Raw genomic sequence first — 26,977 nt, 5'->3', positions numbered from 1 at the left:
AATATGCGTCACTAAAATTGTTAACTTTATGTCAAAAACTTATTCTATTCCTTATGTTTTTTATGCAATTGGAAATAACCTCAGCTTGCGAAGTTAGTACAGGAAGCATTAAAGAATGTACATAGCCGTTAGGGTCAGTTAATGACGGGAAGAGTTAAGTTTATTAGTTGAGCAGTTAAGTCCCTTCTAGGTTTCTTTTAGTAAATTTGAAAAATTGAAATTAGGCCCATATATTTAAGTTACTACTACACTTTTAGTCCTGTTAGAGTTAGTTACAAGTTTTTGTTTGGTAGTGAATAGTGGAGGCTATTGTAATCGTCAATGAGTATCAGAAGACATCAATTGAAAACTCATTTTTAATTTTGGCATGTTATAAAATAAAAGCAATGCAGTAAAATGTAAACAAGAAGAGATAGAGAGAATGTAGAAGTGTTTTCTTCTTTTACTTTGGTGTAATTTTTCATTGCAATTACATGGCCTTTTATAGGCATAAAAAGTAAAGATGATGGACATAAAATAGGAAATTTAATCTTTAAGTTATTCACAACATGAGCATCCAATGTAGCATTCAATGTAGTATCCAAAGTAGTATCCAATGTACAAACTATTCATAACACTCCCCCTTGGATGTCCATGTAAGATAATGTGCCTCATTAAAAACTTACAAAAAAAATATTGGGATGTACATAGTTATTTATAATATGCATTGCTTGCTGCCTCATTAAAAACCTTACCAGGAAAACCCAGTGGGACAAAACCTTGGTTAAGGAAAAGAGTGCAGCGTGTAGTTACTCCCCCTGATGAAAAATCACTTAATGTCTCGAAGACGACGCATTCCAATCTTATATATCAGCTTTTCAAATATTGAGGTTGGTAATGCCTTAGTGAACAGATCAGCCAAATTATCACTTGAACGAACTTGTTGTACATCTATTTCACCATTCTTCTGAAGATCATGAGTGAAAAAGAATTTCGGTGAAATGTGTTTTGTTCTATCTCCTTTGATATATCCTCCTTTCAATTGAGCTATGCATGCAGCATTGTCTTCATACAATATTGTTGGAATATTCTCTTTCGAAGAAAGACCACATGTTTGTTGAATGTGTTGAGTTATAGATCTTAACCAAACACATTCTCGACTTGCTTCGTGAATGGCTATTTGTAAGCACGTGATTTTTGCCCTATATGAGAATTACTCCCAAAAATTCAAAAAAAAAAAAAATTTGACTGTTTGCAATTGTTGTGAATTTTGTGTTATTTTTTGTAATTGTTTGCATTTGTCTGTGCATGTTTATTTGCTAAATTAATAAATAAAAAATATAAAAATATGTCGCATTTGCATTTAGGATTTAGGTTTGCAATTACGAGTAATTAAGTTTGTTTTACAAGAATAAAAATTACAAAACTAGGCATCTTTTGCATTTTTAGCATTTAATGTCCAAATTGTGTAATTTTATTTTATTGATGTTTAATTTTGGGTGATAATTATTATTAGAAGTTAATTAGTATTTTAAGATAATTTTGGTTTTTATAATTTAATTTTAACATTTTAATAAGTAAAAGAAAAGAGAACAAAAAATAGAAGAAAATCGGAATTGGGTCTCCTCTTCAATTCTAAATTTAGGCCCAAAGCACCTACGACCTGGTCCATTTCAAACCGGGTCGACCCGGTCAACCCAGTCCATAACCCAAACAAATCCCAACCCCCTTCCATTTTTCATTTTTGGAAACCTAAACCTAAAAAAACCCTAAACTACCCGCCCCCTCTCTTTTCCTTCTTCCTCTGCAAGCTTCACCAAAACCTCTCCCATGGCTGCCTCCCCCCCCCCCCCGTCTTCCTCCTTCAACCACGACCACCCCTTCACCACCTTCATCGACGACCTCACGTCCAAAACAACCAACGTCCATGGCTGCTACTTCTCCTCCGAGCACCAGTCAGCCACCATGGCTGCTACTTCTTCGTCGTCTTCTTCAATCGAACAACCCATCGTCGACACTGCCCAGTCGACCTCCAGCTGCCTCGACGAGCTTTTGCTTCACCTCCCAGCTACCTCGTCGAGCTCCATGTTCAGCAGTAGCAGTTGCTGCTGCTTCACCGCCTCCATAAACCACCATGAACGACCCCAAGCAACCATGGCTGCTACTACTTCGTCCAGCTCGAGCCCGTCAATGGCGACCCTTTCGCCTTCTTCTTCTTCGTTCAGCATCCATGGTTGCTGCTGCTCAACCACAAACAACTGATGCTCGTCGATCTTCAGTTTCAATCCGTCGAGGTCGTCGTTTGTGGTTTTGAGTTCGTCAAGGTTAAAAGGAAGGTGGGTTTGTCGTTGAAGTCAAGATCCGTTAGGTCGTTGGCAGTCTTGGTTCGAGTTTTGTTTTCGTTCGAGTTCATCGTCGTTCCGATCCGGTTAGTGGGTTTAACCAATTCGTGTTTATCGTTTTTTTTTATTTTCTTCAGCTTGTTTCATTTTTCTTGTTTATTTTTAGGTAGAAATTGTTAGTTTAATTATAATGTTTTTAGATTTAAGTTGAAGTTCAATTAATTATTTCTTTAGTTTGTTTTTATTAATTTAAAGGATTTAGTTTTAATATAGAAGAGTGTTAGTGTAAATCGTTTGAATCTGTCATCTTTGTTGTTTAATATAGATTTAATTCGCACTCAGTTTTTTTGTTTGATGTTCGTTTTAATCCAGTGATTTAATGTGAGTTTATATTTTGGTTTTTAAGTTTTTGATTTAGTTTGAATCATGCATCTTTGTTGTAATTTTGTTGGATTTAATTTGAAGATTAATTCATTATTTGAGTTTAGTGATTTGAATCTGTTTATTTATTTTGTTTAAGTTTAATTTGAATTTGAGCTCAATGATTTGAATATACTTGTTTGTTATTGTTGTTGAAATCTGAAAGTAGATTTGTTGTTTAAAAATATTGTTTAGTCAAAATAATTCTAGTTTTCTTTGTTGTTCAACATTTAGTTTGAGTTTGTTCATAAAATTTGATTAGGAATTGGTTATAACTGCTATATTTTGGTTAGAATTGATTAGGTGAATTGGTTATAGCTGACGGGGTAGATTGATAAATTGCAGTATTTTCATGGGTAAAATGGTAATTTCAGTAAGGGCGGATGGGTATTTTTGGAATTGAAAATCTGAACAATTGTTTATTTTGAGTGCTCTGTCCATTAAGATTAAATAATATTTTAATAATATTAAAATAGTACATGGTGGGGGACAAGACATAATGGTGGGGAATAATGCACTTGTTTAATCAAAAATGGGGGACAAGACATAATGGTGGGGAATAATGCACTTGTTTAATCAAAAATGGAGAACAAGATATAGTGGGATTACGGGCTCAAGAAAAGTTGATTAAATAAATAATAATTGTATTTTTATGTAGTAGTGGGTTTGGTAAGAGAAAATGGATGTTTTATTATTTGATTAATTGATTAAGGGGTCTGTGATGAGACATAAATAGAGCAGACTTGGACAGAAAAAAAGGGAGAAGGGGCTGGATATTGAAGAGAGAGGGAATTTCGAAAATATTAAGACTTTCAAAAAAATAAAATAAAAACATCCTGGAAATTTAAAGAGAGAGTAGTATACACCTGATATACAATCTAAATATTCTGATATACGGATTCAGAAATTAAGGGTTAAACATTAACTAGTCTTTCAAATCTGAAAAGATTCCCTTTGCTTATGTCCGTTGATTGTTGTTGGTGTTTCTGGATTTTTATCTTGATTTTAAAATCTGTTACTGGTTTCTCGTTGCTGGTTGTTACTGGTTGTTGGGTGTTGCTGTTGTTATATGCTACTGTATTTCTGCTGATCTTCCTTTTTTTCTGCTTCTAATATCAGGTACACAACTGACACGCTGGTTAATGTAAACTGAAATGTGAAGCATGAATATGAAATGAAGAGTTGAAGTTCTGAATTTATCTTAAGTATATTCTGAATTTTATTTGTATATATACATTATTTAGCTTACTTTAATTAGAATCATGTAGCTATTTAATATATATATATATATATATATATATATATATATATAATGGAACATCTGACGGTAGCTTAACGGACGAACTATCTATGTATTGCCTAAAAAATAAATAAATGGTGTAGTACCTCTGTCTAGTTAATTCGTTATTGTTGGATGATTATCATGTCTCAAAAAGCATGTTAGCTAATTTAGACTATTTTTAAACATTCAACAGTTAGTTCATTAAACGAATAGACCGTTTCGGAATTTATAGGAATATTGTTTAGTTAAATAATATTGGTTAAATTCAGCATGTAAATGGTCTAGGATTAAAATTAGATTGCCAAGTTTTTTTTAATTTGACAAACTGTGAACATGCCTAGTATAATATAACTAGGTAGTAACATGTAAATGAGATGGCCCGGGTCCAGTTTTGTGCCATACACTTTGGGCCTGGGCCCGTATTGGCAGCGGACTGCCCTGCTTGCATCATTTTCAGATTTTATGAATCATATTCGGAACCCAACTATAACAACTCGTAAGCATGTAAATAAATTAGGACCTTTTCTCTTTCATTTTGTAGAGACAAATTTAATAGAAAAAATGTAGGCACTTTAGGATTATCCTGTTAACATGAATGAGATGAGCCTCACCCAATAAAATGTATAAGTTGCGGGGCCCTCAATAAAAGGTTAATAATTATATAGACTTCGGGATCGGTCGTTTAGCAAATTTCACGACCTTACCCAAAAAATAATAATACGCTAGTCGCTTTAGGTGCGCCTTTAACAATTTATTTTCTTAAACTCGGGTGCACATTTATGTGACCCAAATCCAAATCTCAGCAGAGTCAAAATATGTCGATAACCACGGGTACATTGATGTGACGTGGTTCGAGATATATTTTCACGATGTTGCAATTCTCGATAAAAATAATAATAACAATAAAAGCGGTTAAAAGTCAAAATTCGCACATATGTTCAACATGTATTATATCAGATATCTAGCCATTACAACAGTTTAAGCGACCGTGCTAGAACCACGGGATTCGGGGGTGCCTAACACCTTCCCTCGGATCAACAGAATTCCTTACTTAGAATTTTTGGTTCGCAGATTTCATTTGGAAAGTCGAATATTTTCCTCGATTCGGGATTCAATCGGTGACTTGGGACACCATAAATCTCCCAAGTAGCGACTCTGAAATAAATAAATAAATCTCGTTTCGATTGTCCTTTAATTGGAAAAAACTCCCTTATGTGCCTCTGTTGCGGGTGGCGCGGGCGAAAAAGGAGGTGTGACAGCTCTGGCGATTCTGCTGGGGACAAAAAAGCTTTACCCAGAACCACCAGTTCAGGGTTAGAAATTCGAGCTTGATAAATTGTCGTATTTTGGCTTTATTATCTGATATTCTCATATGATCTGTGCTTAATATGCAAAATGATGCTTTTTACTGCTTTGATATTATTTGAACTGTACATATAAACGGTGCCGAAACCTTCTCTTCTTACCTCCGGGGATGTGCTTACTGGTTGAGACTCCCTATTCTGTTAGTGTCATACCCTGAAATAAAAGAGGCTCGGAAAGTTTCTAAGCCGGCTGGCCTTTTGGTTCCCGGAAAGGAGCTCCTTCCTCGACTCGAGTTGTCCGCTCGGGTACACTGTCTAGAACACCGACCCAGGTTTTGAACATAGAATAACGTGACTTCATGCCGGATCCCTAGTATGAACGCTTATTTGCATCACGTTGCATTTGACTTAGGGGACTCAACACAGGGGTTGGGTCCGTCTAGGACTAGAAACCTGAAATGAAAAGACCATCCTGATGCATCCTATTTGTTTTCCGTGCATTTATTTGTCTCGCGCCCGCATGCTGACTGGTTTTTGAATATCAGGAATATTGTGAAATTGAGAAAAAGAAAAAAAGAAAAAAAAAAGAAATAGCGGTTAGGGAGTTATTTGTTTATTTTTGAAAAACCCAATGCCCAAATGTCGAAACTCTGCCGAAATTTTGAGAAAAAAAAAATATTTTATTAGTTTGTTTTACTAAAAGCAAAGGAAAAATAGAAAAAAAAAAGTGGCGTCGTTATGTCTTGTTTTCAAAAATAGAAAAGGAAAATAGTTTGTCTTGCCATGAAAAATAAAAATGAAAAAGAGTCTTTTTTTTAATAGTTTTTTTTATTTATGAAAATGCCCGAAATAAAAATGAAAAGAGTCGTGCTTTGAAAGGGGTTTTGTTAATTGCTGCCAAAAATGAAAAAAAGGGTCTTGTTTTAAAATAGTTCAGTTAATTGCCCGAACTACGCGGGTCTGATTCTCACCGGATGTGAGATACGTAGGCAAACCTCTTCGGTTCCGGCCCACCATATTCCAAAAAATCCAAAAATATTTTCCATTACTCAGTCTTTTAGACCTCAATTAAAAAATAATACAAAAATATTTCCTTTTAATCTCTCTCAAAATCCAAAATATTTGTTTAAAAATTCAAAAGAAAATTCAAAATTCAAAAATATTTTTTCTTTTCTTTTGTAGTATTTCTTTCAGAAATTCAGAGTAGTAGTCCAAAAATATTTCCTTTTTCTTTAGAAGATTTTTTGAACTTTCCGAAAAAAAGGGAAAAGAAGTTAAAATTCAAAAAAAAAATATTTCTTTAGTTGTCGTTTCTTTTCAAAAAAATAAAAAAATAAAATAAAAAATAAAAATCAAAATCCAAAAATATTTTCTCTCTTCTTTGTAAGTATTTTTATTCAAAAAAAAAGAGTTAGTTTATTTCCTTTATTCTGAATGGTGAACTATGCCGGTTTGATTCTCACCGGATGTGAGATACGTAGGCAACCATAATCGGGTCCAACCTCCCCTTTTGCTAAATTAGTCAAAAAAATAAATAAAATAAATATCAATTGTAAAGAGAGTCATAAATAAGTCAGGTGATGCAGCTTTTGTCAAAAATAGCCGAATATTCCCGAAAAGGACGCCAGAAGGCTGACTTTGCATAAACAGCCACCTTTGGGTCATTTTTCAAGATTTTTGCCAGTAGACCCATGCAACCTTAAAATCTTCGCCGTCGAGGCGCTGAAAGGCCGTGTTTGCAATATTGGGTCTTCTATTTTAAAAAAAAAAAATAATATAAAATAAAATAAGAGAGTCATAAATAAGTCGGGTGATGCTGTTTTTGTCAAAAATAGCCGAATGTTCCCGAAAGGGACGCCAGAAGGCTGACTTTGTTTAAACAGCCACCTTGGGTCATTTTTTAGGATTTTGGCCGGTTAGATAACGCAACCTTAAAATATTCGTCCCCGAGACGCTGAAAGGCTGTGTTTGCAACACCAGGTTTTTTTATTTTAATTGAAAATAAATAAATAAATAAATAAATAAATAAAGAGTCAACAGCCAGGTGAATACTGTTTGGATTTTTAGTCAAAATAAGCCGAGTCAACTTCGGCGGTGTCTTAAACCGTTCTTGCCGAGATAGCCTTAGAAGTATCTTTCAATTTTCAAAAGGCTATTTTCGTAAAAGAACGGACAAGTTTGTGAAATGTTATAAAATAATCTTCCAGGCCTCAAAATTCATGTGAAATTGGGAAGGGGCCACGTTTGCAAAAACAGCCGTTTGGTCAAAATCGGCATATAAGGGAAGGAATATATCATTTTATTTTGCTTGAGTTTGTATTTCTTTGGATTAGAGAATGTGGGCCGTTTGACTTTCGAGCCTGTTGTTCTTCTTTAAATAATTCCAAAAATATTTTATTGTTGTTTACTTTTTATGTGTTCGAATTACGCAAGGTCTAATTCATGTGGGGTCATGATACGTAGGCAATCTCCATAAGATTCGACCACCACTAAAGAAAAAAGGAATAATAGAAAAAAAAAGAGAAAGAAAAATAAAGGAAAGTGCGGGAGATTTTCAAAGGGGCACAATTACAAGAAGCCGGAACGACGCACGTAACTGAAGTGAATGCATGATAGAACGGTTTAACTGCTTAGGTGCATTGCATTTCTGATATATGATTATCTGTCAAATGCCCTAACACTAACGTGATGGCTTCACTTTGCTGTGTTCATATATAGAAAAGTGGTTGGTTGTGGTAACTCCTCCCTGCAAAGCAAAGTCAAAGGACAATGACACACAACCTCAGAACCGAGTGGGTCGGTACCGATGACCGACAACAACTGGTCGAACGAAACAACGGGTTGGTAGAAGAAATGAAAATGCTGAGACAACATGTGGCAGACATGTATCGGGCATGGATGGCTCGGAAAGCACCACCCCCGCCACCACCTAGCTTCCTGGAATCTATCCTTACCCGAACACCGAGCACAATGCCAGACACTCCCCTACACTCTCCATATATAACCGCCTATCACAGCATTCCCAGCCACCCGAGTAGCTCAATCACTCGCCCTCCAGCTATGTTTTCTCAATGCTTCTCTCCTCCCCAACACCACTTCTCTCTCCGGGACCCTAAAAACCATACTTCACTTTCCAAGTACCCGGCTCCACAAAAGGCCTATCCACCCCCTCAAGCATACCGGAAGCCTCTTGGATCAGGTTTTAAGCCAAATCAGACATTTAGGAACGAGAGGTTGCTGAAGCGAGGAAAGGCTCTCACCCCTATCGGAGTATCTTATGCAACTCTGTTTGAAAGGCTAAGGCATGCTGGCCTGATTGAGCCGCTCCCCGCATATACTCCAGATCCACGTGCAAGAAGCTTTGATCCTGCTGCACGATGCGTATACCACTCCAATGTTAGATGGCACAACATTGAGAGCTGCCGTAATTTGAAAAGAGAAATAGAAAGGATGATCCAGGAAAATCTGATTGTGATCGATGACAGTGACATGGAGCACTCGAATCCTATTGGGAACTTGTTGACTGAGGTTGATGATATTGAAGTTGGTAATGGTCTTGGCAATATTGATGCAAAGCTCAGTGGCTAAGATGTCAGGTTCGAGAATTGGGAGGACGCTCCGTTCCTTGGTTAGCAGGAGAGAAGCTTTTGGTGGTTTGTTTTGTTGTCATTTCTGTTCTCCGGATTATTCTGAGGGTTGTAATTCGGATATTGTCTTGTTTCAAACCTTCTTATCTTTCCATTTTTTTTTGTCATAGCGGTTTGTTTAGTTTTGTCCAGATTTGTTTCGAGATTGTATTCTGGTTTGTTTTGTTTGTCTTGTTATTCAAACCATTTTACCGTTAATGAAAAATCCGGTCTTCCATTATTTCCAGTCATCTTTGTTTAGTTCTTTTATCATTTTGTTCAGCGCCGATTCTGGTGACATGACATGCGCACATAGTTTGGGCCTAATCTTAAAAGATAATTATAAAACCATTGGGAGGTGATCGGAATATTTAAAGGAAATAAGGACGGTTTGAGATTATTCGGAGCTCGAGTCATGTGGAACTGGGGCAAGTAAAACATAAAGAAAACGGTTAAAGGCAAGATTCACCAAATTGACATGAGGGTCGTTCATGATAATGAGAGTGAGAGTGTTGCCCAACAGTGCTTTAGAGGTGACAAATGAAAAAGCAAATGTGAATATAATTGTCAAGTCCAGCACCATCAGAAGAGGCTACAATTCTTTGTTTAATTGTGCTATTTGCACTTGGCATGTTTTGAAGATTGGAATGACGAAGGCATTTTATTCTGCTATCTAAACACTTTATCCTTCGTTAACCCTTTGAGCCTTATTGGTTTTCTTTCATACCCCTCATCCGAAATCAGTAGCAAAGAGTAGAAACACAAACATAAAAAGATAAGAAAAGAAAAAAAACAACAGAAAAAAAAGAGATAAAGAAAAGGAAAAAATGACAATAAAAACAAAAGAAAGTCGCAACAAGGAATTGTGAACTACGTTCGACCTGATTCCTCAAAGAGGATACGTAGGCGCCTCACGGCTCGGTCATAGTGTAATAAAAAATTAAAAAAAAAATCCCCAAGCAAGAAACGGGGGCAAGGGTTGTGCTTGTTGTAAACAAATATGGTTCTGAAGGTTGTAATTTTAAACCCCAAATTGATTTGTTTTTGAGCCTTTAATACCCTTTCTTTCTAGCCTATCCAAAAACCCACATTACGGTCCAAAGAAAGACCTTCTGATTAGTCTTCAAAAGATGCCAAGTCAGACAAATGAGAGTCTTACCGGTGAACATAACACTCTGATCCACAGCAGAAAGGACTCTAATCCCCAGCAGAGAGAGTCATATCGGCAACACTCCAAATCCCCAGCTGGAAAGTGATACAAATGAGAGAGTCTTATCGGTGAAAATCTTCACGGACACCATAAGGCGATGAAAGTTGAGAGAAAAACCAAAATGAGAGAGGCTTGACAGTGAAAACCCTTCGGGCACTACAAGTCGAATAAGATTAAGAATCAGATGGGGAATCGCCAAATGAAGATCTTGAAAGACGATTGACGACAGAGGATAGACCACATGTGCATATCATGACCATTAGATTCGGTATCTGCGTTTGATAGGTTTTTATTTATAGTTTCTCTTGTTAAAGAGTCATCTTTTTCCTTTGTCTTTTATTCGGTTCCTTTTTTGTTTATCTTTCTCGTTTCATAGAAAAATTCTCCACTAGAGTTTGTTTGGTCAGAACAAGTGAGAAATGACTTCAAAATATGTCATCAGCTTTCCAATTATGCAAGATGAGATCTGATTAGTACATCCAAGTGGTATAGTTAGCAAGGAACAAGTGCGAGGCCAGTGTCAAAAAAGATATCCCCAGCAAAAGGGAATTGACAAAAGGATTGACGAGTGTCAAGAGGGATATCCTCGCTGAAATCAAAGGTTATAAACCTCAAGGCCAAGGCCCGTGGACAAATCAAGGAGAGCAATGAGCATGATTTGGGAAATTCATATAAGACTAAAAAGTCGGGGAAATGCCAGTTTCCGAGCTATGCCACAAAAGAAGAGGGATATCCCCAGCAGAAAGGGATCATCCTCAGCAAATAATATCATCCCCAGCAAGTTTTTTGGAACGCAGAGCAGGGAAGGAAAAAGGGAAAAGCCATCCCCAGTAGGAGTATCACAACCAATCACCACAGTCGAATCTTAAAAGGAAATGGCATTGATGGCGGAAAGGCATGCCACAAGGGAGATCATCAAACTGGGGCAGAAAATTTTCCTTTCATTTAGAAATTTTTTTGAAAGTCAGATACCCATTTGGGGAAGAATAAAGATAGCACCATTCTCAAGGGAAGTGGTCTTTGAACCAATTTTACCCCTAGCATAACAAGTTTTAATAAAGGAAGTTGTTCCCCAGCGGACAGAACAAAAGGATGAAACTTGTGCTCGGAAAAAGCAAAAGGCCAGTGTCATTCCCAGCAGCCTTCAGAAGAGTGAAGCACTAGTTTGGAAGGAATCAAAATCCCCAGCAGTGTTATCCTCGACAGCGTTATCCCCAACTGATAACATTGTATCCCCAGCAATGTTGAGAGAGAAAAGTTTGGAAGAAAGTAGTTTTGGAAAAAAGGGGAAGAAAGGAGATTCCCCAATAATATTATCCCCCAACAGGTAAGTAAATAATTCCCCAGCAGTGTTATCCCCAGCAGTCTTGGGGAAAGACAACACGAGCTTTTAAAGGAGAAAGTCATCCCCAGCAAGGCCACAAATCGGCCGCCATTTTAAACACTGATAAAAAAAATTTTGCTGGAGAATTGAAACAGGAATAAAGCAGCGCAAGGGAAAAGAAAAGAAAAGAAGAAATTACAAAGGTAAGTTTCTCAAACCTTTGTTCTTACATTTTTCCTTCTAGGATAAAAATCTTAGTCCGATGAAATTTTTCCTGAGATATCAAATCTTAGTCCGATGAATCTTTCTCTAAAGCTCGAAAGGAGCTTGATTTATTTTTAAAGTATTAGAGTTGAAGTTAGGAGCCCGCCTGGAGAATAGAGGTGTTAAAATTTAAGATATTGTTGAAGTCAGGAGCCCGCCTGTAGAACGGAGGTTGTTAAATTTTAAGTTGAAAAGTCAGGAGCCCACCTGTAGAATGGCGATTTAAATTTCAAGTTTTGAAGTTGGGAGCCCGCCCATATAACAGAGGAATATATTTCAGTCTTTACATTTAAGTTGAAGGATATTTTGGGTTCATCTGCCCTCGAATAGGATATTTTGGGTTCATCCGCCCTCGAATAGGATATTTTGGGTTCATCAACCCTCGAATAGGATATTTTGGGTTCATCCACCCTCGAATAGGATATTTTGGGTTCATCCGTCCTTGAATAGGATATTTTGGGTTCATCCGCCCTCGAATAGGATATGTGGGGTTCATCCGCCCTCGAATAGGATATTTTGGGTTCATCCGCCCTCGAATAGGATATTTTGGGTTCATACGCCCTCGAATAGGATATTTTGGGTCTATCCGCCCTTAAACAAGATATTGAATTTAATCCTTTCTCCAAAAGACGTTTAATTTATTTTGACCCTAGTGGTCCTGCTTGCATGAACATTGCCAAAACATATGCCAATGGCAATTTATTTTCAAAGTTATTGATGAGGTCAGGATCCCGCCTGAAGAAAGAAATGGCGATTTATTTTTTAAAAAACAAATGTGGTTGAGGTCAGGAGCCCGCCTGAAGAGAGGAAAGACGTTTTATTTTCAAAGTTGTTGATGAGGTCAGGAGCTCGCCTGAAGAGAGGAATGACGATTTATTTTCGAAGTTGTTGAAATCTCGCCAGCCTAAAGAAAGGAATGGCGTTTTATTTTCAAAGTTGTTGATGAGGTCAGGAGCCCGTCTGAAGAAAGGAATGGCGATTTATTTTTAAAAAACAAAATGTGGTTGAGGTCAGGAGCCCGCCTGAAGAGAGGAATGACAATTTATTTTCAAAGTTGTTGATGAGGTCACGAGCCCGCCTGAAGAGAGGAAAGGCGATTCATTTTCAAAAGTTGTTGTCGAGGTCAGGAGCCCCCCTGAAGAACAGAATGACGATTTATTTTTATTTTTTTTAAAAAAAAGTTGTTGAGGTCAGGAGCCCCCCTGAAGAATAGAATGACGCTTTATTTTCAAAGTTGTTGGTTGAAGTTAGGAGTCCGCCCCTATAACATAGGAATACATTTCGAGTCAGTAAAGCAGAGGAATCCAACCGGAATCCCCAGCGGGAAACAACAAGAATCCCCAACAGAGGAAGGAAGTCCAAGACTCGATGGAAAAATAATGCGAAAAGGAAATAAGCAGTTCGATATCGGCAGTCAAGGGAGAATACAAGACAAACTGGAAGTAAAGAAATACCAGAAGAGTCACCGAGACATCAAAGCAACAAGAGACACAAGGGCATGATCTAAATAAGATTTTGTAATTCATATACCATGGTCTACTCTAGCTTCTTGTTTTCTTTCAGCATGATGTAATAAGGAGGTCAGCAAGCAGTAAAAGCAGCATGCAACAGCAGTAACATTGCAGTCCCATGGTAGTCATAAGGAGGTCAGCAAGCAGTAAAAGCAGCATGCAACAGCAGTAACATTGCAGTCCCATGATAGTCCCAGCTACCAAAACTTTCCGAACAACATTAACCTAATTCCCTTCTAGCCAGGGATATGTAGGAAACCTTTGAAGCAAAGGTTCGGTTAAATCTTTTTAAAAAATGCTTCACACGGAGTACTCGGATGGGCAAAAATCGCTCACTTTATCTTTGCACGAAAACTCTTCGCGTCTTCGGACAAAGAGGGGCAGCTGTAAGCACGTGATTTTTGCCCTATATAAGAATTACTCCCAAAAATTCAAAAAACATTTTTTTTGACTGTTTGCAATTGTTGTGAATTTGTGTTATTTTTTGTAATTGTTTGCATTTGTCTGTGCTTGTTTATTTGCTAAATTAATAAATAAAAAATACAAAAATATGTCGCATTTGCATTTAGGATTTAGGTTTGCAATTACGAGTAATTAAGTTTGTTTTACAAGAATAAAAATTACAAAAATAGGTATCTTTTGCATTTTTAGCATTTAATGTCCAAATTGTGTGATTTTATTTTATTGATGTTTAATTTTGGGTGATAATTATTATTAGAAGTTAATTAGTATTTTAAGATAATTTTGGTTTTTATAATTTAATTTTAACATTTTAATAAGAAAAAGAAAAGAGAACAAAAAATAGAAGAAAATCGGAATTGAGTCTCCTCTTCAATTCTAAATTTAGGCCCAAAACACCTACGACCCGATCCATTTCAAACTGGGTCGACCCGGTCAACCCGGTCCATAACCCAAACAAATCCTAACCCCCTTCCATTTTTCATTTTTGGAAACCTAAACCTAACAAAACCCTAAACTACCCGCCCCCCTAACAAAACCCTATTTTTCATTTTTCATTCTTCCTCTCCAAGCTTTACCAAAACCCCTCCCATGGCTGCCTTCCCCCCCCCCCGTCTTCCTCCTTCAACCACGACCACCTCTTCAACACCTTCATCGACGACCTCACGTCCAAAACAACCAACGTCCATGGCTGCTACTTCTCCTCCGAGCACCAGTCAGCCACCATGGATCCTACTTCTTCGTCGTCTCCTTCAGTCGAACAACCCATCGTCGACACTACTCAGTCGACCTCCAGCTGCCTCGACGAGCTTTTGCTTCACCTCCCAGCTGCCTCATTGAGCTCCATGTTCAGCAGTAGCAGCTGCTGTTGCTTCACCGCCTCCATAAACCACCATGAACGACCCCAAGCAACCATGGCTGCTACTTCTTCGTTCAGCTCGAGCCCGTCAATGGCCACCCTTTCGCCTTCTTTTTCTTCGTTCAGCATCCATGGCTGCCGCTGCTCAACCACAAACAACTGCTGCTCGTCGATCTTCAGTTTCAATCCGTCGAGGTCGTCGTTTGTCGTTTTGAGTTCCTCAAGGTTAAAAGGAAGGTGGGTTTGTCGTTGAAGTCAAGATCCGTTAGGTCGTTGGCAGTCTTGGTTCGAGTTTTGTTTTCGTTCGAATTCATCGTCGTTCCGATCCGGTTAGTTGGTTTAACCAATTCGTGTTTATTGTTTTTTTTTATTTTCTTCAGTTTGTTTCATTTTTATTGTTTATTTTTAGGTAGAAATTGTTAGTTTAATTATAATATTTTTAGATTTAAGTTGAAGTTCAATTAATTATTTCTTCAGTTTGTTTTTATTAATTTAAAGGATTTAGTTTTAATATAGAAGAGTGTTAGTGTAAATCGTTTGAATCTGTCATCTTTGTTGTTTAATATAGATTTAATTCGCACTCCAGCTGCCTCGACGAGCTTTTGCTTCACCTCCCAGCTGCCTCATTGAGCTCCATGTTCAGCAGTAGCAGCTGCTGTTGCTTCACCGCCTCCATAAACCACCATGAACGACCCCAAGCAACCATGGCTGCTACTTCTTCGTTCAGCTCGAGCCCGTCAATGGCCACCCTTTCGCCTTCTTTTTCTTCGTTCAGCATCCATGGCTGCCGCTGCTCAACCACAAACAACTGCTGCTCGTCGATCTTCAGTTTCAATCCGTCGAGGTCGTCGTTTGTCGTTTTGAGTTCCTCAAGGTTAAAAGGAAGGTGGGTTTGTCGTTGAAGTCAAGATCCGTTAAGTCGTTGGCAGTCTTGGTTCGAGTTTTGTTTTCGTTCGAATTCATCGTCGTTCCGATCCGGTTAGTTGGTTTAACCAATTCGTGTTTATTGTTTTTTTTTATTTTCTTCAGTTTGTTTCATTTTTATTGTTTATTTTTAGGTAGAAATTGTTAGTTTAATTATAATATTTTTAGATTTAAGTTGAAGTTCAATTAATTATTTCTTCAGTTTGTTTTTATTAATTTAAAGGATTTAGTTTTAATATAGAAGAGTGTTAGTGTAAATCGTTTGAATCTGTCATCTTTGTTGTTTAATATAGATTTAATTCGCACTCATTTTTTTGTTTGAAGTTCGTTTTAATCTAGTGATTTAATGTGAGTTTATGTTTTGGTTTTTAATTTTTTGATTTAGTTTGAATCATGCATCTTTGTTGTAATTTTGTTGGATTTAATTTGAAGATCAATTCATTATTTGAGTTTAGTGATTTGAATCTGTTTATTAATTTTGTTTAAGTTTAATTTGAATTTGAGCTCAATGATTTGAATATACTTGTTTGTTATTGTTGTTGAAATCTGAAAGTAGATTTGTTGTTTAAAAATATTGTTCAGTCAAAATAATTCCAGTTTTCTTTGTTGTTCATCATTTAGTTTGAGTTTGTTCATAAAATTTGATTAGGAATTGGTTATAGCTGCTATATTTTGGTTAGAATTGATTAGGTGAATAAGTTATAGCTGACGGGGTAGATTGGTAAATTGCAGTATTTTCATGGGTAAAATGGTAATTTCAGTAAGGGCGGATGGGTATTTTGGAATTGAAAATCTGAACAATTGTTTATTTTGAGTGCTCTGTCCATTAAGATTAAATAATATTTTAATAATATTAAAATAGTACATGGTGGGGGACAAGACATAATGGTGGGGAATAATGCACTTGTTTAATCAAAAATGGGGAACAAGATATAGTGAGATTACGGGGCTCAAGAAAAGTTGATTAAATAAATAATAATTGTATTTTTTATGTAGTAGTGGGTTTGGTAAGAGAAAATGAATGTTTTATTATTTGATTAATTGGTAAGAGCAGACTTGGACAGAAAAAAAGGGAGAAGGGGCTGGATATTGAAGAGAGAGGGAATTTCGAAAATATTAAGACTTTCAAAAAAATAAAATAAAAACATCCTAGAAATTTAAAGAGAGAGTAGTATACACCTGATATACAATCTAAATATTCTGATTTACGGATTCAGATATTAAGGGTTAAACATTAACTAGTCTTTCAAATCTGAAAAGATTCCCTTTGCTTATGTCCGTTGATTGTTGTTGGTGTTTCTGAATTTTTATCTTGATTTTAAAATCTGTCACTGGTTTCTCGTTGCTGGTTGTTACTGGTTGTTGGGTGTTGCTGTTGTTATATGCTACTGCATTTCTGCTGATCTTCCTTTTCTTCTGCTTCCAATATCAGGTGCACAACTGACACGCTGGTTAATGTAAACTGAAATGTGAAGTATGAATATGAAATTAAGAGTTGAAGTTCTGAATTTATCTTAAGTATATTCTGAATTTTATTTGTATATATACATTATTTAGCTTACTCTAATTAGAATCATGTAGCTGTTTAATATATATAATGGAACATCTGACGGTAGCTTAACGGATGAACTATCTATGTATTGCCTAATAAATAAATAAATGGTGTAGTAACTCTGTCTAATTAATTCGTTATTGTTGGATGATTATCATGTCTCAAAAAGCATGTTAGCTGATTTAGACTATTTTTAAACATTCAACAGTTAGTTCATTAAACGAATAGACCGTTTCAGAATTTGTAGGAATATTGTTTAGTTAAATAATATTGGTTAAATTCAGCATGTAAATGGTCTAGGATTAAAATTAGATTGCCAAGTTTTTTTAAATTTGACAAACTGTGAACATGCCTAGTATAATGTAACTAGGTAGTAACATGTGAATGAGATGACCCGGGTCCAGTTTTGTGCCATACACTTTAGGCCTGGGCCCGCATTGACAACGGACTGCCCTGCTTGCATCATTTTCAGATTTTATGAATCATATTCGGAACCCAACTATAACAACTCGTAAGCATGTAAATAAATTAGGACCTTTTCTCTTTCATTTTGTAGAGACAAATTTAATAGAAAAAATGTAGGCACTTTAGGATTATCCTGTTAAAATGAATGAGATGAGCCTCACCCAATAAAACGTATAAGTTGCAGGGCCCTCAATAAAATGTTAATAATTGTATAGACTTCGGGATCGGTCGTTTATCAAATTTCACGACCTTACCCAAAAAATAATGATATGCTAGTCGCTTTAGGCGCGCCTTTAACAATTTATTTTCTTAAACTCGGGTGCACATTTATGTGACCCAAATCCAAATCTCAACAGAGTCAAAATATGTCGATAACCACGGGTACATTGATGTGACGTGGTTCGAGATATATTTTCACGATGTTGCAATTCTCGATAAAAATAATAAGAACAATAAAAGCGGTTAAAAGTCAAAATTCGCACATATGTTCAACATGTATTATATCAGATATCTAGCCATTACAACAATTTAAGCAACCGTGCTAGAACCACGGGATTCGGGGGTTCCTAACACCTTCCCTCGGATCAACAGAATTCCTTACTTAGAATTTCTGGTTCACAGACTTCATTTGAAAAGTCGAATATTTTCCTCGATTCGGGATTCAATCGGTGACTTGGGACACCATAAATCTCCCAAGTGGCGACTCTGAAATAAATAAATAAATCTCATTTCGATTGTCCATTAATTGGAAAAAACTCCCTTCCGTGCCCCTGTTGCGGGTGGCGCGGGCGAAAAAGGAGGTGTGACACTATTATCTCTGCGTGATTTGAAGAAGTAGCAACCATAGTTTGTTTTGTCGAATGCCATGATATGGCTGTACCTCCACTTATAAATAAATATCCTGTCTGAGATCGACCTTTGTATGGATCAGACAAATATCCTGCATCTTCATAACCAATCAATGATGACTTGGATTCATTTGAATAAAATAAACTCATATCAATGGTCCCTTGGAGGTATCTGAATATATGTTTAATACCATTCTAGTTTCATTGTGTTGGCGAAGTACTAAATCTTGCCAATAAGCTTACTGGGAAAGCTACATCTGGTCGGGAATTATTGGCAAGATACATTAATGCCCCAATTGCACTAAGATATGGTACTTCGGCACCAAGAAGCTCTTCATCATTTTCATGAGGTCGGAATGGATCTTTCTTTATATCAAGTGATCTCACAACCATCGGGGTACTCAATGGATGTGCTTTATCCATATAGAATCGCTTTAAAATCTTTTCGGTGTATGTCGATTGATGGACAAATATTCCATCTTTCATATACTCAATTTGTAGACCAAGACAAAATTTTGTCTTTCCAAGATCTTTCATTTCAAATTCTTTCTTCAAACAGTCTACTGTTTTTGGAAGCTCCCTAGGAGTTCCAATGATATTTAAATCATCAACATACACGACGATTATAACAAATTCAGATCAGACCTTTTTATAAAGACACAAGGACAAATTGGATCATTCTTATACCCTTCTTTCAACAGGTATTCACTCAGGCGATTGTACCACATACGTCCTGATTGTTTCAATCCGTATAAAGATTTCTGAAGCTTTATTGAACAAGTTTCTCGAAAATTTTTATATGCTTCTGGCACTTTAAATCCCTCAGGTACTTTCATAAAAATTTCGTTGTCTAATGATCCATACAAATAGGCTGTAACAACATCCATTAGATGCATATCAAGTTTTTCTTGCACTGCCATATTTATGAGATACCTGAAGGTGATAGCATCCACTACAGGAGAATATGTCTCCATATAATCAATTCCAGGCCTTTGGGAAAACCCTTGTGCCACAAGTCGTGCTTTATATCTAACGACTTCATTTTTATCATTTCGTTTTCGCACAAAAACCCATTTATACCCTACTGGCTTTATGCCTTCAGGTGTTCGAACTATGGGTCCGAAGACTTCACGTTTTCCAAGTGAAGTTAACTCTGCCTGGATAGCGTCTTTCCATTTTGGCCAATCATTTCTCTGTCTACATTCATTGACAGATTTTGGTTCAAGATCCTCATCTTGTTGCATTATTTCAACAGCAACATTATAAGCAAAAATGTTATCGATAACAATATTATTTCGGTTCCATCTTTTCCCGGTTGAGACGTAACTTATTGATATCTCTTCATTTTCATTATTTTTAGGTACCTGGACCTCCCCTAAGGTCTTATCATTTGTTACGTCTTGGGGCTCTTCTTGAGCCACTACCTCTGTGTTATGTTCACTTTGATCACTTGCTCCTTTTCTTCTTCGAGGATTTTTATCTTTAGAACCGATTGGTCTACCACGTTTCAAGCATGGCTTAGACTCAATTGCTTTAATTAATTGTTCTGTCGGGATATCAACTCGAATTGGAGCATTAGCATTTGGAATATGTGACTTAGTCACCCTTGGTAGGTTAGTGAATGCATATGGCAATTGATTTGCAATATTTTGTAAATGAATAATCTTTTGAACCTCTTGTTCATATTGATTTGTTCGAGGATCTAAATGAGACAGTGATAATGCATTCCAATCTATCTTCTTTTTCAGCTGCTTATTTTCTCCCCCTAATGTTGGATATACTGATTCATTAAAATGACAATCAGAAAATCTTGCCGTAAATAAATCTCCAGTCATCGACTCTAGATATTTTATAATAGAAGGAGATTCATATCCAACATATATCCCCAACCTTCTTTGAGGACCCATCTTTGTGCATTATGGTGGAGAAATTGGAACATATATTGCACAACCAAAGATCCTAAGATGGAAAATATTTGGTTCCTGACCAAAGCCAATTGCAATGGGGAGACTTTATGATAACTTGTGGGCCTTATCCGCACAAGTGCTGCTGCGTGCAAAATAGCATGACCCCATACTGAAATGGGAAGTTTTGTTCTCATAAGCATTGGTCTAGCAATTAATTGGAGGCGTTTGATCAATGATTCTGCTAGACCATTTTGTGTATGAACATGAGCAACCGGATGCTCAATTGTTATCCCAGTTGAAATACAATAATCATTAAAGGCTTGGGATGTAAACTCACCGGCATTATCAAGACGAATTGTCTTAATTGCATAATCTGGAAATTGTGCTCTTAGCTTTATTATTTGAGCCAACAATCTCGCAAATGCCATATTGCGAGTTGATAGTAAGCACACATGTGACCATCTTGTAGATGCATCTACCAAAACCATATAATATTTGAATGGTCCACATGGAGGGTGAATGGGCCCACATATATCACCCTGTATACGTTCCAGAAATGCAGGGGATTCCATCCTAACTTTAATAGTTGATGGTCTAATAATTAATTTTCCTTGAGAACACGCAGCACAAGAGAATTCCTTAAATTGAAGAATCTTCTGATTCTTCATTGCATGTCCATGTGAATTCTCAATTATTTTACGCATCATATTAGAACCAGGATGGCCCAACCGGTCATGCCAAATAATAAAATTATCTTGATTAGTAAACTTCTCGTTTACTACGGCATGTGTTTCAATCCTGCTAATACTTGTGTAGTATAAGCCGGAGGAAAGAGCAGGTAACATTTCAAGCACATATTTCTTACCGGACATTATTGTAGTAATATAAAGATATTCAATCTTTTCATCATTTGTAGTCTCAATATGATAGCCATTTTGGCGAATATCTTTGAAACTTAATAAGTTTCTTTGAGATTTACTACAATATAGTGCTTCATCAATAGCCAAATTTGTTCCTCCTGGTAGTAATAAATTGGCTCTTCCAGAACCTTCAATTAATCTTGTACTACCGGATATTGTATTAACATTCGCTTCTTTCATTACCAAATAAGAGAAATATCTCTTATCTTTTAAAATAGTGTGTGTTGTAGCACTATCCAGAAGACATATATCATCTTTATTAATCTTGAGTCCAACAGAAGACTGAGGAATTTTCATATTCTTCATAAAAAAACAAATAATACATCATAATAAATATGAAAGACAAGCAGGAAAAAAACATTAAGAAATACATTAGAAATGTAGAAACTAGCAACACATGATGCATTAGGAAAATACACTCAAGAAAAATAAACTAGTTGCAAACATAAACATAACAACTTTTATAGCTTCATTCCCCAGTAAGATGATTAGTTCTTCAGTCAATATCCTCAAAGAAGTCCCCAACTTCTAAATGAGTAATATTTGTTAGGCCTTCAAAATCATCATCTTTATATGCAAGATGTGCCTTAGAATCATATTTATTTGAGGGACCTGCTTCATCATCATTATTTTGAAAGGTCAAGTGTGCCTCCACATTATTTTCTTTTTTCTTGAGGGAGGCTTGATAAAGTTTGACAAAATGTTCTGGCGTACGACAAATGCGTGCCCAATAACCTCTCATACCACATCGGTGACACATACTAGCTTTACCTTTTGAATGATTAATTTGAGAACCCTTATTGTTCTCCAATTTATTTCCACCATAATGACGATAATTGTTTCGCCCCCTGCCACGTCCACGTTTACGACCATGTCCACGACCACAGTAATTATTTTGTTTTCTTTCAAACTTATCATATGTTGCTACATCATTCACTTCCGGAAATGGAGTTGACCCAGTGGGACGAGCTTCATGATTTTTCATTAATAGAGTATTATTCTGCTCAGCCACAAGTAGGCATGTGAATAACTCAGAATATTTCTTAAAACCTTTTTCACGGTATTGTTGTTGTACCACCACATTTGAAGCGTGAAAAGTAGAAAATGTTTTTTCCAATAAGTCCTCATCTGTGATAGTGTCTCCACATAATTTTAATAGAGAACTTACTTTAAAGATAGCAGAATTATACTCACTTACGGTTTTAAAGTCTTGCAACCTTAAATGTATCCACTCATACCGAGCTTTCGGTAATACCGTAAGTTTTAGGTGGTCATATCGATCCTTCAAATTAATCCATAATTCAAGTGGATCTTTTACGGTTAAATATTCAGTTTTTAACCCTTCATGTAGATGATGACGAAGGAAAATCATGGCCTTCGCTTTATCCTGATTTGATGCTTCATTTCCTTGTATAATAGTATTTCCAAGACCTTTAGCGTCAAGGTGAATTTCAGCATCAAGAACCCATGATAAATAGTTCCTCCCGGTGATGTCAAGTGCCACAAATTCAAGTTTTGATAAATTTGACATAGTGAAAACTATCATAAAAGATGAATAAGTTAGAGAAATAATTATAATAATAAACAATTAATGAAAACAAAACGATTAAGGTAAAAGAAATGAAAATAGAGTTATATCATGTTAACAATCTACTATTTCATTTTATTCTTGCCATAAAGTAGAAATTACATACTTGTTTCATTTCACTTTATATTATTGATATATATGTGTTAATAGAACTGAACGTGACTAACATTATTTATATGTTCCAATAAATATAAAGTAATTAAACTATAAAATTATTGCTTGTCAATTTATTTCTCACAGTTCTTCAAAATGCCTTAAAGATATGTTTTGATCTAGGGAGTCCATGAATATTATAAGTATGACATTAGTGCATAGCTAGTTTGATGACTTTGAGGTCCTCTAAGAGTTGAGCACGGAAGGAAATAGTTATTTTATCACTGCAATGTACTTAAACTATTTAAGATGCTCAAGCGCACAAGTAATCTGCAAACAATGAGCATATGATATGTACTGCCATAAATAAAATGATTATAATGATACATACCTTAATAAAATATGGCTCAACTTAGCGGGAGTTAAGAATAAAATTAGAGCTTCGTGCTGATAACGTGTTATAAAATAAAAGCAATGCAGTAAAATGTAAACAAGAAGAGATAGAGAGAATGGAGAAGTGTTTTCTTCTTTCACTTTGGTGTAATTTTTCATTGCAATTACATGGCCTTTTATAGGCATAAAAAGTAAAGATGATGGACATAAAATAGGAAATTTAATCTTTAAGTTATTCACAACATGGGCATCCAATGTAGCATCCAATGTAATATCCAAAATATTATCCAATGTACAAACTATTCATAACATGCCATAATTTATTTTCCTTAGCTTTTACTTTTTCTTTTTCACTTTTCCATTGCAACCGGCGTCAGTGGTATCAGAGCAGCTCCTTGGATCTGTGGAATCCATGGCAAGAGAATCAAGTGAGGTCATGGACATGCTACACAAATGTCTGCAGATATGTCTAGCTTCACAGCTCGTCAAAGATCAGCTCGAAGCTTTTCAAGTGCAGGCCTGTAAGAATCAGGAAGAAGCTGTTAGTAATGTACGAGAAGTGATTAATGAGGTCATACATAGAGGCATAAGATCTGAGGAGGCAAGCATATAGACCCAAAAGGAGGGGAGTTGTACTCTCCTAGTGATTTCCCTCTCAGTTTAGGGGAAATGGCAACACCCAGCTCCATGTGAGGTAATTGCTTTGCTTTGTCGAGTGTTTCACGTTCTAGTAGTATTCCGACCTCAAACACTATACCCCTATTCGAAATACTACTATGGGAGTAAATTGGACCTCCCCTGGAACCCTTACTCAAACACAAGTGAACCTTAATCTGCAGAATCCAAATCAACCAGTGAGAACACAACCTATTATGTTCTCAACACAAGGACCTTTAGGCCCTTATTCTCCTCAACCCAGGACTCTTCCAGCTCAATCTCATTATCTTTCTGAATTAAACAGAAGTCATTATGGTCAGTCTTAACCAGTGCTCTAGCACTCCTAGTCGAGTTCAACATCCCTACAACTCTTATAACTAACCCACAGAGTATCCCATAGCCTATCAAGTGCCTAACACTAATATAACCCACCTATATACCACCAATTTCCTTATGAACCACTCTCTAACTTACCTCAAGACACAACCAGAAACAACCCATGGCAGGATGCAGTTCACCAACCAAATACCCTTATACCAACCCTTCCATTTATTAAGTATGCTAAGGTTGATTTCCTAAGGTTCAATGGAAAGGATTTGATAACCTGGTTGTATAAGGTGGATCAATTCTCCTCTGAGGAAGAGATCACCATCCAGCAGAAGTTGAAACTAGTGTCTATGCACTTTGAAGGTGATGCACTACAATGCCATTTTGGATACAAGAGGAGCAGAGGTCAAATGCCCCCTCGCACATGGGATGAATATATTTGGGCACTATGTGACAGCTTTGGCGTAGAATATACTGATCCAATGACTGAATAATAAATGTGAAGCATACAGGGATAGTGAAGGAGTACCAATAGACATTCAATAGTGTAATGACTAGGCTGGACATATCAACAGATCATGCAGTTAGCATCTTCTTTAACAACCTAACCAGAATTGAGCAGTGCTGTTAGGGTAGAAAATCCAAGTACCTTACCCCAGGCTTAGTACTCGGCCAAATTACAGGAGGCAAACTTTGCTGCTCAATGTAGGGAAATTAGGAACTTGAACTCAGGATCTTCTGTGAATGGAGGATCAAGGGGACACAATTCTAGCAACTGGCAGAAAGATACTTCCTCTGGGTTCAAGAAACCTTCTGATATCAGAATAGATAACAACAGAAGGAGAAGAATCACACCTACTGAGATGGATAAAAAAAGAGCAAGAGGCATATTCTTCTTTTATGATGAGTAGTTTACTCCTGGCCATAAATGCAAGGCCAAAAGACAAATCTACTACTTGGAGTTAGGGCCTATAGAAGAACTGGAGTAGAAGGAAGAGGGTGAAGAAGAAAACTTAGAAACTGAAGCAGTTAATGAAGAAGTAATGGAAGAGACACATGAGAATTGTGCCATATCCTTACGGGCACTCAATGGCACACCGGGGTATCAAACACTCAGGCTTAGAGGATTCACTAAACAGATCCCCTGGAGATCTTCATAGATTGTGGATCCACCCACAATCTCATTTATGAGGATACATCAGAGAAGCTGGGATGCAGAATCAGCAGGATCAAACCTCAATTGGTACAGGTAGCTGATGATAAAGAGGTACCTACAGCGAAAATGTGTAAAGGATTTCAGTGGCTCATGCAAGGTGCAGTGTTTCAAGATAATTTTCTAGTGTTTCCTATAGGCAGCAGTGATATTTGGGCTTGGCAAGAATTGTTTTCCATGTTAGGAGTAACCTTCAATACCTCAACAGCCTACCATCCTCAAACAAATAGCCAAATTGCGGTAGTTAATAGGTGTGTGGAGACTTACTTGAGATGTTTCTGTTCCGATTCCCAAAAGGACTGGATGCACTACTTGGGAGCAGCTGAGTGGTGGTACAATACTATCTTTCACTCTTCCATACATTGTACACCATATGAAGCATTATATGGCTAACCCCTCCTTTGCACTTGCCTTATGCTGCTAGAGACTCAAGTATGGAGGAAGTGGATAGAAGCCTGTTCACGAGGGAGTTCAAAGTATATCTTCTGAAATATCACCTCAAGAGGGCTCAACAGAGAATGGTGAACCAAGCCAATAAACATAGATCGGATAGACAATTCAAAGAGGGTGATTGGGTGTATGTTAAAATCCAACCTTACAGGCAAATCTCTATGTTAGGAGGACAATTTTCTAAGCTTTCTGTTAAATGTTATGGCCCTATTAGGTACTACAAAAAGTGGGAAATGTTGCCTACAAACTCTCTCTTCCTCCCCAGCTAGTACTGCACCCAACGTTTCACGTCTCTCAGCTCAAGAAATTCCATGAGCTACCAGAAAAAACATCTCATTCTCCCATAGTTGAACTGTCAAGTCCTTACTGTCCCCAGCCATACAAGATTCTGGAGAGGTGCATGATCCAAAAAGGAAATAAGGTTGTTTCTCAGGTTCTAGTGCAATGGGACTAGTTGCCACCTGATCGAGCTACATGGGAGGATTGTTTAGCCCTGAAGACATATTTTCCTCGTTTCCTTCCTGGGGGGGGGGGGGGGGCTGATGCATTTGGAAATAACCTCAGCTTGCGAAGCTAGTACATGAAGCATTAAAGATTGTACGTAGTTAGTGTCAGTTAATGACGAGAAAAGTTAAGCATATTAGTTGAGCGGTTAAGTCCCTTCTAGGTTTCTTATGTAAGTTTGATAAATTATAATTAGGCCCATACATTTAAGTTACTACTACACTTTTAGTCCAGTCAGAGTTAGTTACAAGTTTTTTGTTTGGTAGTGAATAGTGGAGGCTATATGTAATCATCAGTGAGTATTAGAAGGCATCAATTGAAAACCCATTTTTAATTTTGTCCTAATATATTTTCCATAGCTTTTTACTTTTTTTTTCAATGTTCCATTGCCGCCTGCTCAGTTTTTGTCTGATTACAGTTAAAGGATTTGCTGGAGCAGTTGAATAGTTATGATATTCAACTGCCGAACCCATATTCTGATAAACACATTTTAAAAATTAAATCGGTTGATTAACATTTTGAGTAGTTTTGGTACATGTTCTTTTACTTAGGCCAA

At 36.7% G+C, this 26,977-nt stretch overlaps 1 long non-coding RNA gene across 1 annotated transcript; it reads right to left on the bottom strand.

Annotated features, from left to right (window-relative positions):
- Window positions 1-23,384: 23,384 nt before the first annotated feature.
- Window positions 23,385-26,421, bottom strand: LOC138884154 (uncharacterized). Its single transcript, XR_011404314.1, has 2 exons — window positions 25,735-26,421; window positions 23,385-23,789 (listed from the first exon to the last, which is right to left on the bottom strand). It is a non-coding gene; the product is annotated as an uncharacterized lncRNA (long non-coding RNA).
- Window positions 26,422-26,977: the final 556 nt, after the last annotated feature.

Source organism: Nicotiana sylvestris, chromosome 12 (genome assembly GCF_000393655.2).
Source record: "Nicotiana sylvestris chromosome 12, ASM39365v2, whole genome shotgun sequence".
Taxonomy (NCBI): Eukaryota; Viridiplantae; Streptophyta; class Magnoliopsida; order Solanales; family Solanaceae; genus Nicotiana; species Nicotiana sylvestris.
This window is presented reverse-complemented; position numbering and strand designations above follow the sequence as displayed.